The sequence below is a fragment of the Candoia aspera genome, chromosome 6 (assembly GCF_035149785.1).
Source record: "Candoia aspera isolate rCanAsp1 chromosome 6, rCanAsp1.hap2, whole genome shotgun sequence".
In the NCBI taxonomy this organism is placed as follows: Eukaryota; Metazoa; Chordata; class Lepidosauria; order Squamata; family Boidae; genus Candoia; species Candoia aspera.
The window spans coordinates 15,686,038-15,696,462 of record NC_086158.1 but is presented as its reverse complement, the minus strand read 5'-3'; positions in this window follow the sequence as shown (position 1 = coordinate 15,696,462).

Here is a 10,425-nt window from a genome sequence, read left to right as displayed (position 1 = left end):
AGCACCCCAATTGCGATTGCGTGACCACGAGGGTGATGTGATGGCCGGAACTTCGAGGACTGGTCATAAGTACCACCCATTCAGCACTGTTGCAACTTCAAATTGTTGCTGAATGAGTGGTCAGTAACCAAGGACTACCTGTACATCCAGTTATGGGCAATTGGTTTCACTGTCAAACTGCTTTTATTGTTAGGAAGGTTTTTTTTAATCATTCAGTTGGAATCTGATTTCCTGTAACCTGAGTCTACCATTTCGCGTGCTGCACTCTGGAAAGATGAAGACTGTTTCTTGATGAAGAGCGCAATCATATCCTCCTCAGTCTTCTCAAGGCAAAATTTGTTACTCAGTTTTAACGTGATATGTTTCTAGGACCTTGATCATCCTCACTGAACTTGTTTGAATCCTTCTTAAAGTATGGTCTCCAGAATTGGATACAGTATTGCAGATGGTGTATTGGATATGGAGATAAATGCATATTAGACAGCAGATGAAATAAATTGGTGGCAGTTGGAATGGGATGTTAAATGTGCTACTTAGCACGCAATAAAATACAGTTAAGCCAATATGTATTCTAAGACAGCTGAATACAGACATTTGACTTGTGGTTTCTTATGGGGTGGGGAGGAACTGCAGCAGACTGAATCTGGGAGCAGTCAGTCCCTCACTGCAGGATGGAGTGATGCCAGGTTCCTTGAAAGAAGTTGTGATGAGCCCCCTTTAAATCCATCCATATTTCATAACTGTTGTCCAGTCTCTAAACTTCCTTTTCTGTGGAATGTTGTTGAGACTATGTTTCATGTTTAGCTACAGAGGGCTGTATGGGAAGCAGATTATCTCAACCTTTTCTGGTCAGGATCCAGGCCTGGACATGGAATGGAGGCAGTTTGGATCACTCTTACAGAGGATTTCTGTCATGATGGGAGATGTGTGCTCCTCCTGGTTCTTTTGGACCTCATAGTATCCTCCTGGATTGTCTAGGGGTTGGATTTGGAAGTACCCTTTTACAGTGGTGCTGCTGCTTCCTCAGATGGCAGTTCCAGTCAATGTTTGTGAGGCTGGCCAGCCTCTCCTATGTGGAGTACACATGGCCAGGTCCTCTCCCCTACTTCAACAAACACATAAAGCCACTGGTGGAGGGCATCCATCATTTGGGGGTGTGGTATCATCAATATGCTGATGATTTTTTTCATTTATTTAATCCGTTCAATTGCGTGTCTGATTCTTGGAGACTACCTGGACAAGTCTCTGCAGTTTTCTTGGCAAGTTATTTTTAGAAGTGGCTTGCCATTGCCTGCTGATGATACATAGATGTAAATCAATACCCCAGATTGCACAGGAGTGGCTGTCAGCTTCTTGAGCTGACTTCCTGAGTTCCTGTTGGCTTCTGAGAGCAATCCAAAGTACTGTTTTTCAGCCCTTAGTTTATCGACATTTTGAAAACTGCTCAAAACAGTTATTTGGAAGAACATTTGAGTTGTGTTTGCTGCCATGTATTGATTTTTTAGTCATTTTTATAGCTTTTAAATGTGTTTGTGTATGATGTGTATTTTTCAACTTTTAATATTATACCATGGGCTTTTAATATGGTCTTGTAAGCTGCCACGGGTTGTTTGATTGTTGCAGGAAACAAATCTAAAAAATAACATGCTAAGCCATAATGTTGGGGGCAGGGGAGACTGGATTTAGTTGTATGAACTCAGCTGATGAGATGAGTGATTTTCTATTTCCTATCTTTGTATATCAACTTACCAACCTTTGGCCAGACTGAAGAAGCTGCTTGGACAAGCAGTGAAACGTTTCAACCAAAAAGAAAGAAATCCAGTTGCCATGACTCAACCTACAGACAATTCCTCCTGGATGACTGAGAATCTTCATTGACGTTTTGTATATTGAACCTGAAAGTTCACCAGTCCTAGTCAGGACATTTTAAAAAAAAAGAATTCTCCAAGTATGTAAATCAGCCCCTTATTTGCATAGGTCCTATTTTACTTCCTCTTGTCATGAGTATTTTCTCACTACATGTAACCAAAAGCTTGGTTCAACATACATCTGCTCCTCCATACGTGTTTCACTTTTAGAAAAGGTGCTGAGAGACTTCAGTTTTTTATGATTATCAATAGATAGTTATATACCATGAGCAACTTTAAAGCTACAATGTCACAACTGCTAATGTACATCCTAATAAAGATGATAACTGTTTTCCTCAAGATACGGATGGTTCCAACCCTGTTGGTCTTCTTAGATGCAGAGAAGGCCTTTGACAATTTGAACTGGGCTTTCTTGTTCAAGGTTTTAGAAGATAAGAATTTTAGAGAGAACTTTATAAAATTGGTAAGATTGATCTACACTTCACTGAAAGCACAAATAATTGTTAATGGAGATCTAACAAAACCTGGTGGATGTTTATTTTAAATGGTTGTTTTATTGTGCTTTTATTTTGTTCACTGCCCAGAGTTCCGTCTGGTAGATGGGTGGTTATACAAGCTTGTTATATATGACAACAACAATTTATTAAATTTATATGCTGCCCAACTCCCAACAACTCAGAGTAAGTAAATAAAATAAGCTTGTGTCCCCCAAATGTGTTGGATTGCAATTTCCATTATCCCCAGTCATTATGGTCAGCAGTCTGTGTTTATCCTTATATCTGGACTGCCAAGTTTTTTTTACTCCACCATTGCTGTAACCCTATGAGTGATAATTATTAGAATCATTTCAGGGATAATGATCTGGGACTGACAAAGCAGTCCTTTTTTACTTGGAACTGTCACTGAAAGAGAGTTACAGTTGTAATCAAAATTATTCAACCCCCATTGCAAATCAGGTTGATTGCCAAAATGTACAGACTTTCAGCTGTTTGCAATGAAAAAAATCAAACAAAAGCAATTGAAATAGCTCAACACAACAAATGCTTCAAGCGGTGTTCCCAAATTCAACTGAAAATGCAACTTATAATGACTTCTCCAGTCTCAAAATTATTCAACCCCTTCATTGCAAGCATCTTCAGTACTTAATAGAGCACCCTTTTGCTATTATAATCTGCTGCAAACGAGATGCATAACCAGACACAAGCTTCTGGCAGCATTCCTGAGGAAGCCAATTCCTCATGAGCAATGGCCTCCAGTTCAGTAATATTCTTGGGTTTGCGTGCTGCAACTGCCTTCTTCAGAGATTTTCTATGGGGTTCAAGGCAGGTGACTGTGATGGCCGCTATAGAATCTTCCAGGACTTCTGCATCCAAGCCTTAGTGGAATTTGAGGTATGCTTGGGATCATTGTCCTGTTGGAAGGTCCAATGATGCCCAAGCTTCAGCTTCCTTACAGACGGCATGAAGTTTTCTCCTAGGATTTCCTGATACTTCAATGAATCCATCTTGCCATCCACACGCTGCAGGTTTCCAGTGTCAGAGGATGCAAAGCAGCCCCAGAGCATCACCAAGCCACCACCATGCTTAACTGTAGGCAGAGTGTTCTTTTCAGCGTATGCTTCATTCTTCTTCCTCCAGACATACCACTGATCCATCAGGCCGAAAAGTTCCAGTTTTGTTTCATCGCTCCACAGAACAGAATCCCCAAACTTCTGTGGCTTATTTATATGGTTTTGAGCATACTGGAGCCAACTTCTCTTGTGCTTTTGGGTCAGTAGTGGTGTATGTCTTGGGAGTTCTGGCATGGAAACCTTCTGTGTTTAGTATGCGCCTTACTGTGCTCACTGAAACCTCAGTGCATGTTGCTGCAGGTCTTTTGCAGTCACTCAATGGTTTCTCTCAACCTGCCTTCTCAGAAATCTGGTTGCAGCCATTGACAGCTTCCTTTTTCTGCCCCATCCAGGCAGTGTAACCACTGTTTTGCCTACTGTATGTGTGCTGTTGTGACGGATTCTATTTAGGGGGTTGAATAATTTTGAGACTGGAGAAGTCATTCTAAGTTGCATTTTCAGTTGAATTTGGGGACACCCCTTGAAGCATTCGTTGTGTTGAGCTATTTCAACTGCTTTTGTTCGATTTGTTCATTGCAAACAGTTGAAAGTCTGTACATTTTGACAATCAACCTGATTTGCAATGGGGGTTGAATAATTTCGATTACAACTGTACTCTTCAATATGTATCTTTAAGACTGCAGCCTGATATGTGTCCAACATAATTTTTGAATTTGCTTAATCAGTGTCTATTAGAACATCATTTCTTCGGAGCAATCTATTTTAAAATTATGGTAGCTTAGCATAGAATTTCCTCTGAGGGCATTTGTCATTATATTTCAGAGTCTTTTTTGAAGTAGCTTCTCTTCAAAAGAGAAATTGGTGTCTAATAATTAAAATAAAAAGCTGTTTCTCGGTTTTGTTTCTCCTCAGAACCAACCAGAAACTAAACTGACTAAACCTCCAGCTTAGAGTCACCAGAGGGATGATCATGTGGGATATGTATTGCATAGTTTCATTCAGCAGATGGGGCTGAAATAACACGGAAAGGCCATTTAGAGAGAGAACTACAAATGTTATTGCTGAATGTGAGCAAACAGTTTGGGGAGATGCTTAATTAGATAAGCCATTGAAGTTACAGGAAGAGGTCAAAGAGACAGTGTCATGGAGGAAAAAATATCTCTCATTTGGATCTTACTGCTGTTTGAGGAGAGTTGGTGGAGTGAAATACAGAAGTTAGCTATGTGTCAAGAGGGTGAATGTTAGGAAAAGCTTCTAACAGTCAAGAGCTCTTTGACTAGTTTCCTAGAATCCCAGTGGGCTCTGCTTTGCTGAATGTGTTCAAGCAGAAGCTAAATAGCCATGTATCATAGATGCTTTAATTTTTATTCCTGCATTAAACAAGGGTTTGGACTAGATGTCTTTCAACTCTACGCATTCAGTTTTGACTAAGCAGCCTTCAGTATCTCCAATCCTGCGGACAAACTTTTTCATCAAGTTCTAATCCCATGAGTCTAGAAATGCTGAAGTGAACTTATGCTTTGGATGCCTGTTGGTCCAATAAAAATATTATACTATTATTATTTGAGGGTGTTCCCCCCCCCGCCCCCCCACCACCAGGGCACCAGTATGACTGCCTGCAAGTTTTCATTCTTTTATCCCCATGATGGTATATGGATAAAACACTATGGGACCGGAACAATCTGCCCCCACAGAGATGCCTTCTAATTCATTATTGAAACCCCTCTATCAACAGCCACAGTGCTTGCAGGCATGCAACAAAATCCATTTAAGCTATCTGCTGCCTTAATCACCGCTGGGCAACAAGGCTCAAGTGCAGGGTATAGAAATGGCTCTGAACAATAGGGTGGTAATCGTGAATGTTGTGACAAAATCCATCTAAATAGTATCTGTGGGGAAACCTATTCACAGCCCTTCGCAGCTGTGGGTGGTTTTGCCAGGCTAAATTCCCATTGTAAGTCAGGAGGTTCTTTGTTCCCCGCTGTAGTTGCTCTATTAAGCCTGATAAAGAAATCAATTTTACTTCAGCATTTAAATGGCCCATTGCTGCTGTCTAAACCAGGTTTTCTGTAATGAACATCTATCTATCGTCTCAGGCATAATGTGATTTAGATTCTCATTTACGCTTAAACTGCAGAACTCATGTCAGACACTCTACAGTTTAGACCAACCCTGGCCTGGTGAGAGACACTAAATAATTTATAGCAGTGTTTTTCCAAACTTGGCAACTTTAAGATGTGTGGACTTCAACTCCCAGAATTCCCCAGGCAGCATGCTGGCTGGGGAATTCTGGGAATTGAAGTTCACACATCTTTAAAGTTGCCAAGTTTGAAAAACACTGCTTTATAGCATTCTCTTCAGGGATGTCCTTGCTGGGGTAGAAGGGCAAGGGGAATCAACGTGGAACCAACATGGCTGGGGATTCAAGAAGTCCCCCATGTGGCTGCCACTGGAGATGGCCTTCATTTGGTAGCTGAGCATCTGATAAAACAAGCAGGCTGAAGGAGACAAGTAAGGAAAGAAGTAACTGCAGAGATGCTACAGTAAAAGAGCTTTTATTAATCAGATTTGATCTCAGGAAAAAGCTATGACTTTGTGCACGCATACAATATTATTTACAGGTTTCCCATTTAGCCTTCCCCAAGCTGGAGCTGGTCAGGAATAGTGAACTACTACGTCTCCAGATAACCTAGCTGGGGGTGATGAGAGATGCAGACCATCTAGGAAGCACTGATTGGAGGAAGTTGGTTTTGCTAATCAGTGTCCCAATCTTTTTCACCCTGGTTCAGTTATGGGGAGGAGGGAGGAAACCAGCATCTTTCCATTTTCAGAAAATTAGATTATCCCAATTACAGTTACACCAGTTGGGATAATTTAATGTCCTGGCAATGGAAAAATGCTGATTTCCTTTCTCCTCTCCATAACTGAGCCAGGATCTGCAGCTACCAAAAGGGAGCAGGTCTCAGGGTGCTATTGCTTTTATTTAAAATCTGGTGAGTTTATCATTATCCCTACTTACAGGAAATACTGACAGTCATTTGCAACGTGCTACTTTTTAATGAACAGCGTGGATATTTTTTGTGGGGAGATCAATATTATAGACTGTTCTTTATACACATTGTGCGTTTCTGTTCAGCTGCACATTACACAGAGGTTCTAAGGGAAAAAATCTGTTCTAAAATCCATTTCCTATTAGTGTAGAAAGAAATGTCCCATCGTTCACTCCAAGCAAGAATTATTCAAGTCTTCAAACAGAATTGCAAATCAAGGATGGATCTACTTTTAGTTTACTTTGGTTTATTTGTATGGTTATTGAAAGAATTAAATTTTATCTATAATTTGTTGCTCTGTCGCACAGCTCAATACTATTGAAGAGTTGTTGCACATGGAGTCTGTTTCTGATCTTATTTGATATGTATCATGTAGAGCTAGAGCAGATGCTAATCTGATTCAGATACATTTTTGTAGCAGGGTTTATCTTTGTACCTGGCTTGCATTCTTTTTTTAAAAAATAGCCATGCCTCCTTGATCGTACATCTCCCAGCCACTTCCTTTGCTTCTAAATATATTTACACCTATTTTGGCTTTTTAAAATACCGCCCGAATCAATTGATGCTGCATGGTTAACAGTGAAAATGTAAAATAAGCAATATATAAATGGAAACTCCACCACTTGTATAACATAAGGAAACAGTAGTTATTCAGCTACCACCAACTCAAACTAAATGCCAACTTAAGAAGGAGAATGTTTAGAGTTTTTTGGAATGCTAAGATTGAAAGAGCCAGATTTATCTCTGCTGCAGGGTGTTCCATTGTGTTGTAGCAACCATGGAAAAGATACACATTTTGGTGCATGTTCCTTGCACTTCTTGCAATGGTTAAGACCTTGAGCTACTCCTTGATGTTCCTGCAGGGTGAAACTGAATTATTATGGGTCAGGCAGTTCCTGATATAACTCAGTGCTGTACCATTTAGGGCTTTAAAAGTAATAATCAGCACTTTAAACAGAGCCCAGAAGCTTACTAGCAGCCAGTGAAGGCAATGGCAGGTACTGTACGATACTCTGGCTTTCTGGCTGCTGCATTCTAAGTCTTCTTTACAGATGACTATCCTTAGAATGTCTTGTAATAGTCAAGATGAATGATGATGATGACCTGAGTTGTTGCCAAGGCATCCAGGTCCAACATAAGCTGGACAAAGGCTCCCTTGGCCATGGCTTCCCCCTGCTATTCAAGCAGGACCTGTGAGTCCAGGAGAACCGCAATTCAAGAACGTCTGTTTCGTAGAGAAAGCACAATTCTATCTGAAGGTAACACTGATACCAAAGTTTCTGGAATGCCTAGATGTTTACAGATTATTAATACCTCCATCTCCTTAAGGTTTAATCTGAGCTTGTTTCTCCCTATCCAGTTAACCTGTCTGTTGTGGAGAAAAAGGCCAATAAGATGCCAGAGGAACATAGACTGGCATATTTCCCAAAACAAGATTAGTATAATTGCCTGTTCACTGAACCATTTCTAGAGTAGTCATGCGTCCTACTTTACAATAACGTTTCTGAAAAGTTGTCCAGTTATGGAAATCTGCTCTGGTGCTCCTTCCTCCAGTGGAGCAAATGCATGTTCTGGGAGGTCCCTCTTAGATTCTTGGTTATCAGTGGAAGCTCATGTGTTTTTTGTAACAAGGAGTGCCTTTTCTCAGCTCTGCCTCAACTGCTATATCCATTCTTGGGCAGGAATAGACTAGCAATGGTGATCTATTCACCAGTAATATTATCCACTGTAAGGTTCTCTGTATAGGATTGCTTTGGAGTTGGGTCTGGAACCTGCACCTTGAAGGATGCCATATTTATATTGCTGAAAGGGGCAATCTATGATGAACACATTATTCATATTTTGAAGGACCTGCCTTCAATGTGAGCTTTCATAAAGGTGCCCCTGGCTTTAAGAGTTAGTTCCTTAAAGCAGCCACCCGTTTTTCTGGCATGTGCAAAAGTCTAAAAGAAAAATCAAACTGTTTTAATGAATAGCAGAGAAGTGGCACACACACAAGATCAGAAGCACTACTTCCAAATAATTTTTGAAGTGTGCACACATTACTTATTCCTCAGTAAATGTTTTCTAATCCAGAAAGCTTTCAATATTACAACTTTCCTTTGTAGGGAATTTCTCAAATCCTCTGATCATTTTGATTGCCCTTTTTTGTTTTTTTGCACCTGTTCTAGCTGAACAATATTTCACATCTTTAGATTTTGATGTGGTTGGAGATCTAAAGGAAGGGAGATCTATTCAGGTGAGTTTTTAGAAAGAACTGAATCAGAAGAGAGGTTTCTTTCTGTAGCAAAAAGAGTTCAGAACACCCAACCCTTTCAACCTATAGTAATTTATAAAGGAAATGAGCATACTCAGCCTCAAATCATCACAGCCTGTCTGGATCATTTATTCATCTCTTTTTCCCCAGCTATTCAGTTCTGCCACAAGAGTGGTTTCAGGCTGAAAGCAAAAATGAAAAACAGAGTGAAGTGAGGCAGAAAAACTCATAATAGCACAGAAAATGATAATGGGATCACATGGCCCACATTTGTTGCATTAGGACACCAGGCTTATTTTCAAGAGTAGGAAGTACACATTGTCAAGCATTCATCTGACACAAGAGCAACCTCCTAAGAGCAGTAATGTTGGCACTTTAGGAAAACACCATCAACGCCATGCTGACAAGAGGCTTTTCCTAAAGTCTATTAATTATAATGCATTATTGGCTGACCACAATCCGGGAACATTGTCTGAACATCCAGAGGTAAAGTACAGCACCATTTAGCTAATACCCATGGTTTGATCATTGGAACTGCCTCAGTGATTAGCAAGTTGGTAAAATATAACACTGAAAAGCAAGGACTGGACTGCCTGTCTGCCAGGAATACAGGTAGGGTTCCACTGAGGAGACAGCAACAATGTGCCAAGGTTTCAATTGTTGTACCGTGCCATAAACATGACCTTGACCACATGTGCAAACATACCATAGACTTTTACTTCGTAAAGCATCGGCCTTTGTAAAAAGTGTGCACAGTAATGTCAGAAATCTTTGTAGGATCTTTCAGAATCCAAACATAGTGAATATGTGTGTGTTTATATATTCCTTTGAACTTGTTCTCCCCCCACCACTTCAAGTCAACCTAGTTTTATTTATTATGCTTTTATGCAGCCTGAGTGGTTTTCCCATCATATCCTCACCGCAGTGCTGCATGTCAACAAGGCTGACAATTAACAACTGGCCCACGTTCTCCCCAGGAAAAGTCATGAAGGTTGAAGGTTTGTCATAGTTAAACCACATCCCTAACCACGAGGCCATTCTGGTTTTCCTTACAATGCTCTGGGGCAAAATATTTGCCTGAATTATTTAAAAGTATTTATTTTAGGGCTGTGGTGCTTAGATGGCTAACCAGTTCATCAATTAAAAGCCTGTGGATAGACTGAAAAGCTGTCAGTGGTTGCCTTTTTTAAAATTTCCAAAATGCTTTTGTGGATTGGCCAAGAGATTATCATCTAATCCTTTTAGGTTCCAAGGTTTTGACCTCTTAAATTAACAAGTAGGCATCTTTAATTTTTGCCAGTATAGTTTTCAGGTTGATTGCCCTGGGACAATGACTCTTAAGACCTGACAAAAGAACAATTAATAGTAGTGATTGTATTTCAGTGGCCCCACAAAGGCCATAGAAGAGCAGAGGTTAGTCCTGTGTCTTCACTGTAAAGAGAAGAGGGCAAATGCAGTCTGTGTATGTAAAGGTATGTATAACCATATACTGTATAACCATGCAGTTTTCATGGTAACGTGACAGGAGCTAGCTACTACTGCCTTCTTCTGGATCAGTTTTTGACTTCTCAGTCTAGCCTGTAGCCTAGGATTTCCAGGTACTATCAGGCTTGATCCTACTTACTTTCTAAGGCCAGACAAGATAGATGCAATTTAGAAGGCAATCTTGTGGTACCAGGA